The following is a 19,760-nucleotide window of genomic DNA, read 5'->3' as shown; positions in this document are numbered from 1 at the left end:
AGGGACTCTCAAGAGTCTTCCCCAACACCACAGTTCAAAAGCACGCTCAGTTTTCTTTATGGTCCAACTCTCATATCCATTCATGAGTACTGGAAAAACCGTAGCTTTAAGTAGATGGATCTTTGTCGGTAAAGTTATGTCTTTGCTTTTTAATATGCTGTCTAGGGTTTAAGGGGCACAGTTAAGGGGAGGATCTGAGCCAAGGACAAAGGCCACTGAACTCCACATCTGGAGGGCAGCAGTGGCTGTGGTCTTCAGCACAAGCGGATGGAAGATTTTGAGGCAAGGAAATCAATGGACCCAAACAGTCTCCACATAGAAGGGTTTTAAGGTTATTTATCTAAACTGATAGAACTGCCTCCCTCCACACTTGACCCTGACACGCACTACAGAATCCCTTCCTGACAAACAGCTGCCCATCTATTGGGAGGTGCCAGTCAGTGGCTGAGTGCCATCTCCCCACTTCCTAGGAGGGTCCCTTTCACCGACAGCTCTAAGAGTTTAGCAAAGACTTCCTTCCACGGAGCCAGAATTATTTCCTTGAAACTTCAACCGGCTGGCTCTACTTCCCCACTGTAAGCAAAGGAGACTAAAAAACTTTAAAACTCTGAAGACAAGTACTGTATCTCCCTTGGAAGTCCCTTCGGTGGGATTCTCCAGCCATTGCTTGTGTATATTAGATATGAATGCTCCTTTCCATTCTAAAGCACACCGGTAGATTCTTCTGACTTTTCTCCAGACAGAATGTGGGATTTTCAGAATATGATCAGAATGAAATCTTATCCCAGGAACATTTATGTAAAGATTGACAGGCATTCAACTACAATGAGGTAAGCAAACCTGTATTTCATGTCAAAGAAGTAATCAAAACCAGTGTCTTTATGCTTCCCCTTTACATAGGAATTCTTAATGATGATATTCAACTGGGGGTTCAACGTGTGCCAGGCACAGTGCTGGGTGCTGAACATAAGTCACTGTATTTCACATCCCAGCCGCTTTGCAACAAAGCAGCTGATACAGTCAATTGAGAGAGTGTTCGCATGTTTCAGAAATTGGGTCTCATATCCCAGAAAGGAGCTCTATTCTATGCTTCGCTTGCACTTCATTCATTTAAAAAAAAAAAAAAAAAGCCCTTTGGTAAGAGCTATTTGATGAACAAGGTCCCCCTCCCTATTTTTTAAGCTTTGCCTTTAACTAAGAGGTTATGTTTGCATTTCCCACCTCAGTCCTCAAAGCCTGCCGAGCACGTGGAAGGCAGATCACATCGGTGCAGGCTTGAAGTCCGAGAAAACACTATCTCCATCTCTTTTCTGGGAGGGCTATTACATTTCATCCACTGGGGCTCTTTCTACTTGCGACTGATTTTCAAAAGAAAAAGAGAAAGGGAAAAAATCACAAAAATCCATTCTGTGGGGGGCATTGGAACCAAGTGTTTGGAAAGAATTTAGAACAGAGGCTCCTGAGAACCTGTGACTTATAAGAAAAGTAGAAAGTCATTCTTAGTCCAAAAGATAATGCACTTCTGACATTAACATAAAATCAGAGGCTAATTTCTTCCAGTGTAAGTAGAGCCAGGAATCAAAATGCCAAGTCATCATTAAAAAATGGCAAATTTGGGGGTGGGATGGGGAGGGAGATGGAAGGGAGTTTCAAAAGGGAGGGGATATATGTACACCTATGACTGATTCATGTTGCAGTTTGACAGAAAACAGCAAAATTCTGTAAAGCAATTATCCTTCAATAAAAAATAAATTAATTTTTTAAAATGTCAAGTTTTAGTATTTCTCTTCTTGACAGAAACACCTAGAAAGACAGGAAAACTTTAGAGAACTGCCAGTTTCCAACATGCTGGCAGCCAAACCCAGCAGATGCACCAACAAGAGAGGCAGATCTAAGCCAGCCCGACAGGGGTACCATTTGGCAAATGGACAGCCTGCCACCATACTGGTTTCTATTTCAGACAACAGGAATGTCCAACTCTGTCTGCTAGAGCTAACTCAACCAGCTGTGTGGCTGACAGGTCTGCACCTGCCTTGGATATCAGATCTGGCTTCTGGACAGCATGGGCTGCCCCAATTCCCACCATGGTAAAGCACAGTGGAACATTTTCCCCACATCCAAATTCAGGATCCAGCTCCCGTGCGTATGACTGGCAATGGCACAGAAGTTAGGTTCACTGAAAATGTACAAAGGGACCCAGAAGGGGCTTTCAGCCCCAAACTGAGGGAGGAGTCAGTGAACTGAACTTGCCACCAATGTTGGATTAGCTCCATCACCTGGATGTGTCAGTAGCAGTCAGATCAGCCCCCAAAGATGCGAAGCCTCAATCGGAAGCTAGAGCATCGCACAGCAAAGGCAGCTAAGCTGCAGGACGGCCAAGTGACACTTCCCACATGCAGGGAGGTGCATATGTTTCCATTTATTTGCATCCTATTGACTATGCAAAGGCCAGTGGAAGAAGCTGAAGCTGACAGCAAAGCACAAGTCAGGAAAATAGGAATTGACCGGTTAAGGAACACATCAAAATTGGGAAGCTGGAATTGAGTCTACTCCCCTTAATAACAGCAAACCCCTGCCTTAGGAAGAATGGCATGGACCCAGGCAACCATCCAAACATTCTGATAAAATAGAAAATACACACAAACACATGTTTCTATCAGGACAGCAGCTCTGCAGCCTGATTATTTATTATCAAGGCAAGTGCTCCAATTATTTGCTTCCCTATGCCTATGTGGTAAGAATATAACGGTATCCTGTTCCTAAAACTTCTAATTTCTTTTTAACCAAGAGTAAGAGAGGAGCGTCACAAATAGAAGTGTGCTCAATGCAGTGAACTAGTGTGACTCCTACACAATGCAAGTTAAGTGGGGCTGACAAACACTGGATTTGGTATCAAGCTGTTAGGGTTTGTGAACTCTTTCTCTGTGAAACTTGCTGGTTACATAAACTGGGGTAAGTGGTTACTTCACCTCTTTGAGCCTCAACTTCCTCATTTGCTAACTGGCAAGAGAAGCGCCTACTTCGTGAAGTTGTCGTGAGGGTTCAATTGATTGATAAATAGAAAGAATGGAGCACAGTGTGCAAGGCATGCTCCAGGCACACGACGGATGCTTATGTTTGTCGAACTAGTTATTAATCAACATCTTCATTTCCTCCCTGAGATTGTTGTGAGACACAAAAGAATATCATGTCTCCCAATCCTCAGCAACCTTTATCTTCTGGGTCTGGTGGCCTAAGCATTGAGAGTCAATATCTTTGTGTGATTTGATTATATTACATCACCGCTATGAACATTATTATCTTTATCTCTTAAAAGAGAATAATCTCACGTGACTCAGGATCCTTATAAGAACTCAAGGCCATTCTGTATTTGAATCCAAAAAGCTCTATACAATACTATTGTATCAATAATAACTATCCATTATGTGATTGTGTTGAAGGGGAACCAAACAGAATGATGGTCCTGTTAGCCATAGAGCTCCCACAGAGCCCAAGCTTCATGACAAGTCCCTGGGAAAAGTCAAAGGGTGCAAGTGAAAGTGACGGTGTTAGTTGCACAGTTGTGTCCGACTCTTTGCGACCCCATGGACTGTTGCCCGCCAGGCTCCTCTGTCCGTGGGATTCTCCAGGCAAGAATACTGGAGTGGGCTGCCATTCCTACCTCCAGGAGAATCTTCCCAACCCAGGAACCGAACCGGGTCTCCTGCATTGCAGGTGAATTTTCACCATCTGAGCCACCAGGAAGTCCAAGAGTACGTTACATCAAAGTGTCATCTGACGTCTCATGTGGGCCAAGAGGCTGAGAGTGGGAGCTTCTCCGACACCTTGACTTGGCAGGCATTTGTGAATTGAGCTATTCTCATTCTTCCTTATTTTCAACACCTCCTGGTGGAAAAGAAGGTTCTAAGGTGAAGCCATTCAGGATGAGGAGGTACAACTTGAACAGCTGGGGCCATGGCACGTGGAAGCCATGTGCCTTCCGCTGTGTGGGATTAACAGACACCTTGTGCTCCAGGGGGAGCCAGCTCAGACAGGGGATGGCTCAGGTCAGCAAGCACTGTCCACCCCCAGCTCTTGTTCCATCAGCCTCCCTTTGGCAATCTCATGGAGGCAGGCGTCACTCCCCCACGTGCCTCACATGGACGCCTTCAAATAACTCCTCCAGCTTCAACAGGCTGAGGACAGGGCTAGTTAGATGATGTCCCAAAGGACTTCTCTTTTGGAGGATTAAGTGGCTGACATGACGCAGTGACCAGCACCCCTTGGATAGCCACTGGTCTGTGGCCTTTCTCACCCTTTGAACACTCAATGATGGCCCCTTTCTTCAAAACAGTGTGACCTAGGGGTCAGAAGGACCTGAACCTGCAGCCCACCAGGATAACATCTGTTTTCTTATTTCCATATGAACACCAAAGTCTTTCCCGTCTCAGGGACTTTGCAAGCTCTGTTCCCTTTGCCCGGCATGGCTTCCCCTGGTTCTTTGCACGTCTAGTCCTTCATCCTCCACGAAGGGGCATTCTCTGCACCCTGCATAGAGAAGTGCAGCTCCCAGCCTAGATGTTCTCCATCTCAGTGCCTCCTGTCTCTCCTCAGCAGCCACAGCGAAGTGTAATGATTTCCTTTATTTGACCCCCTTCTCATTGTGGTCTGCACTCCCCAGCACACTGCAACCCCCTGAAGACCAGGCATACGCTTGTATTCACTGGTGTATCCCAGGCAGGGCTGACACTGAACCCTAGATAAACTCTTCCAGTGAATGAACGAATGCAACGGTGACTCTTGGCCATTAATGATATGACTCTGAAAAGGTCACTTAACTTTCCTGAATCTCAATTTCTCATATGTAAAATGAAGATATTGATTACCTTTTAAGTACTTAGAGCACTGGGCGTGGGAGGCACTGTAACTTTTCTGCATCAATTCTCAGATGCCCAACTTGTACATTTTATCGTTTTTGAAATAAAGATTAATTTTTACAATTGTTGGAGTCTTAGATTATGTAAAATATGGTGACATTTCATTCTTATGTAGAACTCAAGCTCTTCTTACATTGAAAAATCCTCTGGCAAAAAACATGGTTATGTGGCTCTCTTTGTCTATTTACTGTTTAGGAGCAATACTAATGTATTCTACTCCACAGTTTCACCACTTCCTCCTCCTCATTTACTCCCTACGGACTGCTCCTCTCCACTCTCTTAGTTAATGAGAATGCCTTTCTAAATTTTTAAAAGTCTATTTTTCTTTCGAAAGCCCCAGGGAGTTAGAACAATGAAACTCACTTAATTAATATATGCAGAGCAATCCTGCCATCTAGGTGGCAATTTTATTTCACTTTTTTCTTGGTCATTCTGAGTTTTATATTATTGTACAAGGACTAACATGCACAGGTCACTTAGCATGTATCAGACATTGAGCCCAGTGCATTCCATGCCTTATATAATTCTCACAAACTCCCCACTCCGAGTGGGAACTAGCATCATCCCCATGGTACAGATGACACAAATGAGGTCCAGATGTACTTTAGTTACCTGCTTGATGTTCCACTGCTAATGAGTGGCAGAAAAAGCTAGAATTTGATTTCAAGGTCTGTGGGATTTATTAGATTGGAATCCTCCAAAGGCTACAAACATTATGTGCTCAGTTGCTTAGTCATGTCTGACTCTTTGTGACCCTAAGAACTGTAGCCTGCCAGGCTCCTCTGTCCATGGGATTTTCCAGGTAAGAATACTGGAGTGGGTTGCCACAACAAAGCATAAATTATGCCCACTAAGGAGTTTTCTGCCAAGAAGCAGAGTCACAGTTGTCTCAGTAAAACAATCTAAGATTTTTAATTATAATATCTACTTGTTGGTCAAATTCAGCTTTATTAAAGGCAACCACATTAATGTATGATACATCAACTATTTAGCATAATATTATACATTAGCTGCCAAATATGAATATTTGTCAAAGTGCTTTTGGTTGTAATTAGCAGAAACCAACTTGAACCAACTTAAACCACTAAAGAAGTCTGATGGTTAATACCTGAAAACAATGATGATAGAATGGACTCCAGACATGGTTTGATCATGCTCTGGCTTGTTCTCTATACCCTCCTTCTCTTGTTCTGGCCCATGTGTGAGTTACCATTATCCTCTACCTGATTTCTTCCATAGTTAAAAAAAAAAAAAACAGCACAAAAAAAACAGCAGCAGAAATTCCAGGCCTTACATCTGCACATCTGCCATATATCAAATAGTCCTGAAGTTCTCTGTTAGACCAACTTATATCACATGTTCATTCCTGAACCAATTGCCATAGTGAGATGGATGGGATTATTTTTAAATAGCTGTGGCCAAACAGGGCCCACCCACCACAGCCTATATAATGGGGAAGGAGAAAAATGGGACCTGGGAAATCACTTTATGTTCCACACTAGGCAAAGCTTGTTTCTAATAGGAAATGAAATGGCACAGGACAAAGAAAAAGCAAATGAGGCTCCAGAAATAACCTGTGCAAGTTCAGGGTTCTCTGTAGCCATCTACCTCACCCCTCTCCCCTGCTAAAACTATCCAACGGCTTCCCATAACTTTTGAAACAAACCCCAAACCTTCACCATGGCTTTTAAGACCTTATGGAGCTTGGTTTGCCCAATTTTCTTCCCATCTCATGTCAATACTAACTTGACATTATGTGTCTATTTACTTATTTTTGGTCTCCTCTCTAGAACAGGAGGTTTAGGCAGGGAGTCCTTGTCTGTTTTGTTCATCACTGCACATATCTCATACCTATAGTGGGTATGTGATACACACTATGGGTATAAGACACAAGAAAAAGTGTTCGTCACTCGGTTGTGTCCAACTCTTTGAGATCCCATGAACTGTAGCCTGCCACACTCCTCTGTTCATGGAATTCTCCAGGCAAGAATACTGCAGTGGGTAGCCATTCCCTTCTCCAGGGGATCTTCCTGACCCAGGGATCGAACCTGAGTCTCCCACATTATAGGCAGATTCATTACCGTCTGAACCACCAGGAAAGCCCATCAGACACATACCATGTGTTGACTACATGAAAAAATACATGGATGAAAACAAATGCATGTATACATGAATGAATGAATGAACAAATGAAAGAAAGATCCAGGCAATCAGTAGATGAATAGGGTAACAGATGTCAGGGGACTGTTTTTATTCTATTTGTTTTGTTTTGTTTTCACTTAGCCAGCTGAAGACAAACACTTTCTCCCAGTCCTGTGTTCAGAGCTCAGAGTCTTATTTAAGAAATGCTCTGTTTTGAAAGCAGAAGATTTATTAAACTCAAGATCTGTAAATGGTTTAGAGGCATGGATGAAGGCTTCCTCCTTATAATGAGTTTGCCAATAGTTTAGCATTCCTGAATATATGTGAATAGAATACTTTAAAAATCAAGGCCGACAACCCCATTATGACCTGGCATGCACCCAGTATCAAAATTAAATATTGGCTTCCCTCTTCCTTTCTACCTTTTACTTCCTTCTTTCTGCCTAGTCAGAATTACTGAGACTTCCTTGATGACGTCTTTGCTCAATTCTTTGCTTCCAATTAATATTTACTGGCATCCCTCAGGGAGGCTCAAAATCTGATGGGACTCATTCTAGAACTAATTTAAAGGGAGCTGATGACTCTGCAACTGAGCTTTTGACTTATTCTCATAAAAATTCTCCCAGGAAAGATTAGCTTCTTCCCTTTCTTCTCCACTTGCTTTATTCTTGGCAATGCCAAACATCAATCTCTGTGATAATGACAACAATAATAACTGATATTGATGGTGAGGATGTTATTAACATTTTCAGGAAGGTTTTGTGGTTTACAAAATGAAATCCCATGCATCGCATTTTTGTGATAAACTAACCTTTAAGACAAGTAAAATGATTCCTAAACACAATGGGAGAATCTTTGAATGAGCTTGAGGGCACTGGAAGACCCCTAGGGCCTCATGAAAACACGCCCAGGTGTCTTCTTACCCTGAGAGGCCAGAGAATCAGAGGATTAGATGCTAAAGTCAGAGAGGCAATCTTGATACTGATTCTACTATTAAGTGACCCTGGAAAAGCCATTCTTCTCTCTGAGATATTTTTTTCTCACAAATGGAAATAATAATACCACTTATTTCACAGAGTTGTTGTGAGAATAAGATAAGATAATGTATGTAAAAATCCTTAGATCCGGTCAAGTGCTGTATTACAATTGCATGATTCACTCATTCAACACATATTTAAGTATCTGCAGTATCCTGAATACTGGGGTATGCAGGTGTAATGGACAAGGTCCCTGGAGTTCATGGTCACCACCATCATCATCAGCATATCATCACCATCACCATCATTATCACCACTATCATCACCATCACCATATCATCACCACCACCATCATTACCATCATCACCTTCATCACCACCATCATCATCACCACTATCATCACCATTATCACCACCACCACCACCATCATCATCACCATCATCATAACCACCACCATCATCACCACCACCATCATCACCATCATCACCTTCATCATCACCATCATCATCACCACTATCATCACCATTATCACCACCACCACCATCATCATCATCACCATCATCATAACCACCACCATCATCACCACCACCATCATCACCATCATCACCTTCATCACCACCATCATCATCACCACTATCATCACCCTCACCACATCATCACCACCACCATCATCACCATCATCACCTTCATCACCACTATCATCACCATTATCAACACCACCACCATCATCATCACCATCATCACCTTCATCACCACCATCATCATCACCACTATCACCACCATCACCATCATCATCACCACATGACTATTATTAACCATAAAGGACCTATAAGGAAAGAGGACTGATTCTTTGGAGCAACACATCTGGGTCTGAGAGAAAGAAAACTTAGGCTCAGTGTGTCCTTGCCATTAGCCAGTCTCTCAACAGTGAAAAATGAACCCTGAGTCTTCCAAGCCTCACTTTCCTCATCTGTAATAAAGCATAGAGAAGTAATTTATAATTTTGATGTTGCAACACCAGTTGAAAATAATTTGTTACAACTAATAATATATTTTTATGAATCTGAGCCATAAAGAAGAAAAATCAGATTTGAACCATAGACTTTACGAGATTTAGATAATAAACTGACATTTCCAGCAATGATCCTTAAGAACTTGCATGAGTTCCATTAGACTCCCTCGTTTGCTGCTTATTTGACAAATGTCAGCAGATTGTAGAAAAGCAGGAAACCTACCCCACCCCACCCCCACCAGAACAAATATTTTCTTCAAGTTTTGGAGGAACATCTACAAATTGGTTCAGTCGGATGAGTGGAACTCTCTTTGGATAGTTCAGTAAGTTCTTGTCTTGGGAAAGTCACTTGGCAGAAACAACTCAAATTCTCACCTGTAAGTTGAACAGAGAAGTAGGTTTATGACCTACAGCCATATAAAATGAGCACTTAGTACCAGAGGTGATTCTTCTAAGTGAGATATGAAAACTTTTTATCATCACTCATTTGAATATCTGCCAGTCTTAAGGTTCATCAAGGTCTTGTTTGGCAATGCTTATAAATAATGAGGATTATGATAAAATTAATAAAATAAATACATGACATCTTATGATAAAATAAAACACTTAAAGAGACTATGGAGGTGATATGAATCAGTAGTCCAGGTGGGGCCTGAGATGAATTGGGCAGGCCCTTCTTGATCTGAAGGTCAGATCTGTGTCCAGTTTACCATCTCCAAATAAGAGGAAGGTTCTGGTACAAGAGGGCAGTGGCTTTCTTGAAACACTTTCACCCATGGATACTTTAAGTCTACAGTTATGGAGCAATTCTTTCTGAAAGAAATCCAGAAATCAGATGAGCGACTCCTACACATCAAGTGAATAAGAAAATGCATGTGTGCTAAGTCGCTTCAGTCATGTCCAACTCTTTGTGACCCCATGGACTACAGCCCACCAGGCTCCTCTGTCCATGCAATTCTCCAGGTGAGAAAACTGGAGTGAGTGGCCATGCAATTCTCCAGGTGAGAAAACTGGAGTGAGTGGCCATGCCCTCCTCCAGGGGATCTACCTGACCCAGGGATTGAACCCGCATTTCTTATGTCTCCTGTATTGGCAGGTGGTTTCTTTACCACTAGCACCACCTGGGAAGTCCAAACAGGAAAACACCCACTCCACATCCAAATGGGTACAAAAGGCTGAGATACTTTCTTGTCATATACTCCATCCACAGCACAGTAATACACAGTCAAGAGAGCAGATCCCAACTTCTCCCTGAAGAGTGAACGGTTTGGAAGCCCAACATCTACAGCCCCAACTTTTAAGACTTCCAGATAGGAATGTGGGATTATCATTATCAGCTTTTCATAGTTTTCAAGGCTAGCTAAAAATATACTTTCTTTGTGAAATCTTACAGGTTTAAAATGTTGGGATTTATTCAACTTTTGAAAAGAGTAAAGACATTCAAGTCTAAAAAGAAATATCACAACTTCAAGTCAATTTGCAACCTTTTAAAGTAGTAGCATGCAGACTCCTCTGGTGGTCCAGTGGTTCAGACTCTATGCCTCCAATGCAGGGGGTGCAGGTTCAATCCCTGGTCAAGGAACTAAGATCCCACATGCCATGCCAAAAAATAAAAAATAAAAGAGTATAATGCAGTTCAGATAAGAAAAAAAATAGATTTGAATTCTGACTTCATTTCATACTAACTATGTGACCTTGGTCTCTGGGGACCACAACTTATCTGGTCCTCTGTTTCCTTATCTGTATATGAGTTATGATTTATAATTGACCAGCTGGTAATCTATCCAATGCCCGTTTCCCTTTTCCTCATTCTTAAATGTTGCTGTTGTTGAGTTGCTAAGTTGTGTCCAATTCTTTGTGACCCCACATACTGCAACATGCCAGGCTTCCCAGTCCTTCACTATCTCCTGGAGTTTGCTCAAACACTTGTCCATTGAGTCGGTGATGCCACCCAACCCCCTCACCTTCTGTTATGCCCTTTTCCTTCTGCCCTCAATCTTTCCCTGCATCAGGGTCTTTTCCAATGAAAAATTACATTTGTTGAGACTTCTTGTTTCCTGTAAGAATCCATGGAACTTGTAGGAATGGAAGCTTACCCCATCTTAGTTCTAAGAGTAGGTCTGGTTTGGTGTGACCTAAATGAAGAAGAACTAAAGAGCCTCTTGATGAAAGTGAAAGAGGAGAGTGAAAAAGCTGGCTTAAAACTCAACATACAGAAAACTAAGATCATGGCATCTGGTCCCATTACTTCATGGCAAATAGATGGGGCAAGAATGGAAACAGTGAGAGACTTTATTCTCTTGGGCTCCAAAATCACTGCAGATGGTAAGTGCAGCCATGAAATTAAAAGATGCTTGCTCCTTGGAAGAAAAGCTATGACTACCCTAGACAGCATATTAAAAACCAGAGACATTACTATGTCGACAAAGGTCCACCTAGTCAAAGCTCTGGTTTTTCCAGTGGTCATGTATGGATGTGAGAGTTGGACCGTAAAGAAAGCTGAGTGCTGAAGAATTGATGCTTTTGAATTGTGGTGTTGGAGAAGACTCTTGAGAGTCTCTTGGACTGCAAGGAGATCCAACCAGTCCATCCTAAAGGAAATCAGTCCTGAATATTCATTGGAAGGACTGATGCTGAAGTTAAAGCTCCAGTACTTTGGCCACCTGATGTGAAGAACTGACTCTTTGGAAAAGACCCTGATGCTGGGAAAGACTGAAGGCAGGAGAAGGGGATGGCAGAGGATGAGGTGGTTGGATGGCTTCACCAACTTGATTGACATGAGTTTGAGCAAGCTCTGGGAATTTGTGATGGACAGAGAAGCCTGGCATGCTACAGTCCATGGGGGTCACAAAGAGTTGGACACAACTGAGTGACTGAACTGGATCCTATTTGACCTCTCATGGACTGAGTCAGCAGTCCAGAATTAACTGGGTCAGTATATGGCATTTTGAAAATGGCTATTAAAGGTGGGCACAAGACCTAATGTGGTCACGAACAAGGAAGTCATCCAAAGTGCTTCTGACAGCAAACTTAAGGTCATGAGGGAGTCAGTTTGAGATCAAGGACTATACTCCTCAAAGAACAGTCAGGAGATCATAGGGGAAAGAACCATACTGCACCTGCAGTCCACCCGGTTGCTGGGATTCCAATCAAATAACTCAATCACATAACTAACTTTAGTTGATTATTACTTGTTGCAAAAACATCCTAACTCACACATAAGGATTAAAGACAGTGTATTTAAAGTGACTAGTCACACCTAAGGATTAAAGATAATGCATTTAAAGTGATTGGCACATAGGAGGTACTAAATACATGGTAGGTTTTATCATTAGAGTATTTCAACATTTCAATTATATCTGATTTTAAAATACATATGCTTCCACCTTCCACCTTCCCTCGTCACCTTTAGTAACCGTAAGTTTGTTTTCTATGCCTGTGGGTCTATATTCATTTTGTATCACTTTTTTAGCTTCACATATGATATCATATGATATTTATCTTTCTCTGTCTCATTTATATCACTTAGTGTGATAATCTCTAGGTCCATCCATGTTGCCCCAGATTGAACAAAAAGGTCCTACAGCATAGCACAGGAAACTATATTCAATACCTTGTAATAGCCTATAATGGAAAGGAATCTGAAAGGAATATATATATATATAACTGAATCACCCACTGTGCTATACACCAGAAATTAACACATCACAGTGAAAGTGAAAGTCACTCAGTCGTGTCCAACTCATTGCAACCCCATGTACTATACAGTCCATGGAATTCTCTAGGACAGAATAATGGAGTGGGTAGCCTTTCCCTTCTCCAGGGGATCTTTCCAACCCAGGAATCAAACCCAGGTCTCCCACCTTGCAGGTGGATTCTTTACCAGCTGAGCCACAGGGGAAGCCCCTAACACATCATAAATCAATTCTATTTCAATAAATATATATATGCCTCCTTAATGTAACTTAATGAAACTTGAAGTTCCCTTTTTCTCCCCCCTCAACACATAGCAATGTATTAATAAAACTGTTAAGAAATTCTTTTATTAATAGGAAAAGAAATGAGCTTGAGTCGCAGGAAAGCGGTCCTCCAACCGTGTAGAAAACTGAGTGATACATGTTTAGTCCTGTGTTTCAATAGAATTCAATAGAATTTAATCAGACGAAGCAAATCTTTAAGAACCGGCTACAGGGATTTGGCCAAGAGCACACCAGATCATGAGCAGATCAGTCAGTTCATTCAGCAAACTTTGGGGCCTGTGTGGAAATGTGGCTGGCCTCCCCGCCCACGCAGAACCTAGCGAGCATCACCAGGCTGACAGTGACTCCTTCATCCCTGGGATCCATGCCACACTCGCAGGCACCGGGAGTCTGCACGGGGGCTCAGTCACACCTGCAGGCAGGCAGCGTCCACACAGAGGCAATGGAAGGGGGAGGCAGAGGACAGGTGGAGAGGTCCGTTCTGGCTGTCTAGCTCCCACCTGGAAGGAGTGACAGGGCGGGCTTCTGCCCTACATGCCAGGAGGAGGTGGAGAGGCAGACACCCTTCCAGGAAAGAAAACAAAGAACAGCTTATAAATGGCCTGGCCCTCCACACTGCACCATATGCTCCTCCCTGGTGCTGGACAGGATTTTTAACTCGTTTTGTGTGGCATCGGATGTTTTCCAGATCATGTCAAGAATGAAACAAAAGCAGAGGTTTTTCCCAGCCCCTTCCTGAATGTGACCTCCTCACTGCTTCAGATCCAAAAGCTTGGCCCGCCATCTGTGTCATGGCTCCAGCCTAGTCAAGTACTGGGTTCCCTTTAACTTAAAGCATTTCCTGCTCTAATGATCTTCCTGGCAGTTCATTATGAGATAAATTTTACTTCTTCCATATATCGATTAAAACTATTGGTGCGTGTGTGAGGGCTAAGCACTTCAGTTGTGTCCGACTCTTTGCAACCCCATAGCCCGCCAGGCTCCTCTGTCCATGGGATCCTCCAGGCAAGAACACTGGAGTGGGTTGCCATGCCCTCTTCCAGGGGATCTTCCCCATCCAGGGATCGAACTCGAGTCTCTTCTGTCTCCTGCATTGGCAGGTGAGTTCTTTACCACTAGCACCACCTGGGAAGCCAAAACTATTGGTATGATTATTCAACTCTCCTAGGCGGTGCTAAGCCCAGGTAGACTAGAAATGGTTGTAGACTGTGGATCTTTGGGAGGTCTGCAGCTCCTATTGCCATGTCTAAGTATTGGACATGACTGAATGACTGAACAACAAAAAAGCATATAGCAGATACTATACAGACACCCACCAGGCTCCACAGCAAAATCAAGGCTGGGAATAGAGAGTCTCCAAAGGGGGAAGGCAGCTGAAATTCACAGCCCAATTCGTTTTCTCCAGTGTTCTCCTTCCCCTCGGGGAATGATTTACCAATTAATGCTGGGACGTGGTCCCACCTCTGAGTCTTCACTCTCCCCTAGGTGATGTCACCCAATTCTGAGGCTTTAACTGCCATCAGGAGCTCAAAACCTCTGTGGTGTATTTTCAGCCTGAACTCAGACTCTTCTCTCCAATTGCCTACTTGAGATTGCCATCTGGATGTCTCCAAGGTATGTTCAATTGAATGTGTTTGAAATTAGATGCCATTCCTGGCTCACTCTCCCCCAACTTGTTTCTTCTCTAATTTTGTAAAAGGTACTGCCATCTACTTAGCGGTACAAGTGAAAAAATAATATTGTAGCTCTTCTATCACTTCATAGTCATCCATCACATTTTGTTAATTTTACTTCCAAAATAGGCATAACCCCACCCACTTGTCTCTGAACCCACAGGCTTACAGAGATTCACGTTACGGTCTCATAATTGGTCCCTCTGCTTACATATCAAGACCCCTTGCCCCCAACATGCTCACTCTCTGTCATCAGGCACCAGAGTACTGAAGATGGGGCTATTCTTTGCATTATCTTTTCACAGAAGGAAGCTGCAGCAAATCATTAGTATATGTTACCAAATTAACAAGTTTCAAAATGAAACCTTCCCTAGTATTCAACCTTGGAGGAAAAAGATCAATATATATTTTTGTTGGCATGCTGGTTTCAGAATCTAAAAATTTGCATCTGATATAAGGCAAATTTGAACAATACTTATATTTTATGTGTGACCCCAAAACATTTCAAACCACCTTTCCCTCAGGGTAAAGTTATGGACGATTTATGATCCTTTCAAGTTGCCAGCATCAGGTTTCCACCATTTGTCGAGCTATTCATTGGATGCCAATTGGAAATGATTGACTTGCACTGCAGGGCTGGCATACGGCACTCTTGACTTCCAGCCAGAAAACAGAGAGGACCACGTTCCAGGAGAGATGCCACAAACAGAGATGATGCTGAGGAGAGGCTGTTGACTTTGCTCTCCGGCTGAATGCCCAGGGGGGCACAGCCCACCTCTCGTGGGTCCATCAGGACACAAGAGGTGTTAGATCAAGCTGTGCATTTGGTCCCGGGGAAGGAGGAAAATTAACATCTATAGGGTGCCAACTCCATCCTAGGTGCTTAGCTAAATATATTACATGGATTTAAATGTTACCTTAATCCTCTGTGGTTGGAATCATCTCTGTATATACTCAGGGAAATGGAGGCTCAAAGATGTTAAGTAATTTGCCCAGGACAGCCTCCTCTGAGTCCAGGAAACGGTTTGAAAAAAGCACTGTCCAAAACCACATTCCACAAAGTGGAATTATCCAATTCCAATTATCCAATTATCCACTATCCAATTCCACATTCCACATACACAAAGTCATGTGTATGTGTGTGCTAAGTCGCTTCAGTCACGTCCTTCTCTTTGCTACCCTATGGACTGTAGCCTACCAGGTTCCTCTGTCCATGGGATTCTCCAGGGAAGAATAGTGGAATGGGTTGCCAGGCCCTCCTTCAAGGGATCTTCCTGACCCAGGGATCGAACCTGCGTCTGTTATGTCTCCTGCACTGACAGGCAGGTTCTTTACTACTAGCGCCATCTGGGAAGCCGGCAAAGTCACGTAGCCTTGTGGAATATGTTTTGGGTTCTCAATTTGGCACATGGTTGCTAGATTCTCTCACTGCATATCTCTTTGAGGCTCAGCCTTTTTCCCCATCCCTGAGTCCAGACTCCCAATCAGATTTACAGCACAGGCCCAGAGGACGGTCTGGTCTCCTGGGTGCCTGGTGTCACTGCCAGAAATGTTTGTTGAGCATACAGTGATCCCACAGATAAATATTTGCAGAGAGTTATCACATTCGCCCGGGGAAGTTATAACTCCGGTCAAGCTCAGAGAATTAACTGAGCAGGCTCCTTTACTGGCATTAAAAAAAGAAACCAACAGTGATAATTCTGATTATCAAATAAAAATATGCCAAGCAGGTTCAGCTCAGTCTCTTAATGGGTCATTAAACCAGCAGTTTTTCCTATGGTTATTTTAGAAAGGAAGGTTGAAAAAAGTATCAAATGTAACTTGGATATGAATTAAACTCACTCTCACTTATATATCTTCCTTCCATTTCCCTTCCTGTCCGGGTGATAATTTACAATCTTGTTGCTTCTTAAAGCAGAAACTGGACTTCATAAATCAGGAAGTTAATGTAAAACACATAAGTGGTCAAGCCAGGTATCATTAATTAAAGCCAAATAACTTCCCTTCAATACTAATTCATAACTCATCCAAGAGAAGATTTTTTTTTTTTGCCTTGGTTTGGGCTTTAGATCTACCTGAGCGCTTCTATTTGACTTCCAGTGTAGTAACGTCTCCACGTCCTCCTCCCCTAACTGAAATGGGAGCCCTAGGACACAGAGGCATAACTCAATCGGCAAGAAATAAGATTGAAATATACCTCCATTTCTCTCTTTCCTGTCTGTGTACAGCATGCAGTATAATAAGCAAAAATTAAAGTAATAAAAATGATCATCATCGTCATAAGAAGAAGACGACAACGACTTTACAGTTATTTGTGAAGTGCCACCTACACGCGGGGCTTCCCTGGTGGCTCAGTGATAAAAGAATCTGCCTGCCAATGCAGGAGACACAGGTTCGATCCCCGGGTCGGGACGATCCCCTGGAGCAGGAAATGGCAACCCACTCTAGTATGCTTGCCTGGGAAATCCCATGGACAAAGGAGCCTGACGGGCTACAGTCTATGGTGTCACAAAGGGTCAGACACGACTTAGCGATGGAACAACTACTACTATATGCCAGGCATAATGATCAGTGCCTTACATATATACTTTCACTTAATTCTACTATAATACAAAAAAATGACTCCCCCCAACACCTGCACACACACAGAGGATTTTTTTTTAAACCTGAATTCAGAGCACTTAGTAACTAATACGTGGTAAATATGTGGCTAATTCGAAACCAAGTTGGCAATTACCCCTCCCTTGAATTTTTCTCTCCTCCACACTACCCTTCTTCCCACTAGTGGTGTTCTTCACAGCATTCCTCCCAAGGTAATCCTCTGGCAAGAGCACTCAGGTCTTAAAAACACCCACCTTCTCCCTTCTATGACCTCCTCCTCGATAAATGTAAAATGCGTCCCCTCCAAAGTGGATGAGGAAACACACAAGTGTGCACATATTCAATCAATAGTAGTAATCTTTTATCCCGGGAGGAAATGGCAACCCACTCCAGTATTCTTGCCTGGAGGATCCCAAGGACAGAGGAGCCTGATGGGCTACAGTCCATGGGGTCGCAAAGAGTGGGACACAAGTGAGCACACACACACACACACACACACACACACACACACACACACACACACACACACACCCATTTACAGATTGCTTTCCATATGCCAGGCTCTAGGTTAAGAAACAAAACTTTTCTTATCCCCATGTTAACATCTGAGGGAGCAGACTTGGAGGAATTGAGTGACCTGCTCAGAGTCTCAGATCCAGGAGAGTTCAGATCAGAGATTCAGACACAGGCAGCCCGCCTCCGGCGCCCACACTCTTAACTGTGATCTCGTGCTCCTTCCCGGGGCCCCACCCACTAGCAAACCCGAGCCCTTCTCGGGACAGGACAGGACAGAGCAGCCTAGGTTCTGTGCCAACGAAACAGGTAACGGTTTACCTTCACAGCTCCAGGAGTTGCCAGCGATGTGCTCTGGGCTTGGTGAAGGAACAGATGTTTAATAACTTTGCAGTAGCAAGGCACAGGTTACGTAACATGGCTGAGCTATTTCTGAACTTTGGAAAATGCTGACTGTTCTTTTCCAAGTGCCATCTCTAAAACCAGGAATATTAAACATCAGGAACATTTCCCCTTTTCCCCACTCTTTTTTTCCTGAAACCAGAACAGACACAGGTCCACAGTGGGGTCATTAACCCAGCAAGCAGTCTTCTATACCTGGTCCAGCACTGTCAGCAGTGAACAACTGTACAGTATCCTCACTACCCAAACTCCATGCGTCAGACTCCCAGCAATGTCCATGAGGACCACCAGAGGACGTGCCTAATTAGACCCAAGATGCTGAACTCAACCTGTCAAAGCAGGACCCCCAGTCCCTCAGCACCTCACATGAAACCATCACGTGTGACTTTACCTGAACCTCTTCGGAAGCTAGTTTGCATCCTCCCCACTACAGAGTGGGAGTGATGAGAGCTATTTGTTTACAGTTGCTTTGCAAACTAAGACTTTTTCCTCTAGTTGAAAATGTAACCTTCAAAGCCCGAAGTGAGAACTCTTAACTCTGGAGTCATGGGCTTGCACTGAACAAGGATGAATCAGGATGCAGACACACGTGTTCTCTGCTGAAAGTGAGAGTGTTAGTCACTCAGCTGTGTCCGACTGTTTGCGGCCCCGCCAGGTTCCACTGTCCATGGAATTCTCCAGCCTTTCCCTTCTCCAGGGGATCTTCCCAACCCAAGGATCGAACCCAGGTCTCCTGAATTGCAGGTGAATTCTTTACTGTCTGAGCCACCAAGGAAGCCCGTGTTCTCTGTTACCCAGATTGAAGATTCCTTACTGTCAACAACCCAAATGTCCATCAAAGGGGGATGATTAACTAAAAAGCAACGAAGATGAATATGCTAGCATTCTATGTGTCCTCATAGACCATGCTTGAGCCATAAGGTGGAGCTAAAGGAAATTCCAACATATCAGATACCACTTATTTATATATTAAAAAGAGCTATCCATTGGGTCTAAGGCTTCCCAGGTGGCGCTCGTGGTAAAGAATCCACTTGCCAGTGCAGGAGATGCAAGTTCAATCCCTGAGTCAGGAAGATCCCCGGAGGAGAAGATGGAAACCCACTCCAGTATTCTTGTCTGAAAAATTCCATGGACAAGACGAGCCTGGCAGGCTCCCATCCAAGGGATCGCAAAGAGTCAGACATGACTGAGCAACTGAGCGTGCACACACATTGGGTCTAAGGTCGTGCACATATCTACATCAACATTTCAGAACATGTGCACGGATTTGGTTACATGCCAAATTCACTGTGATGTTTTTCTGTTGTTCTCTCCCATGGTGAGAAAGGGAGAAAGGTATAAGCAGGACTTCTACCTGATCAGTAATGTTTTATTTCTCTCAAACACTTGAAACAAATATGACATGTTCACTTTGTTCTCTGGCTCCAGTGTGGGGGTGGGTGTTTCATCAGACTCTGCTTTTTGATATTATTCTCTCCTTTAAAAAAAAAAAAAAAAAAAAGAGTCCTTGTTACCTAATGGGCTTGGTGGCTCAGATGGTGAAG

General features: G+C 43.3%; 1 protein-coding gene across 2 annotated transcripts in view; it reads right to left on the bottom strand.

Moving 5' to 3' along the window:
* Nucleotides 1–19,760, bottom strand: part of GRIN2A (glutamate ionotropic receptor NMDA type subunit 2A) — a 436,975-nt gene that overhangs the window by 162,054 nt on the left and 255,161 nt on the right. The window lies entirely within an intron of this gene.

This window comes from Cervus canadensis, chromosome 32 (genome assembly GCF_019320065.1).
Source record: "Cervus canadensis isolate Bull #8, Minnesota chromosome 32, ASM1932006v1, whole genome shotgun sequence".
In the NCBI taxonomy this organism is placed as follows: Eukaryota; Metazoa; Chordata; class Mammalia; order Artiodactyla; family Cervidae; genus Cervus; species Cervus canadensis.
The sequence above is the reverse complement of the archived record's forward strand: the minus strand, read 5'-3'. Positions and strand labels throughout refer to the sequence as shown.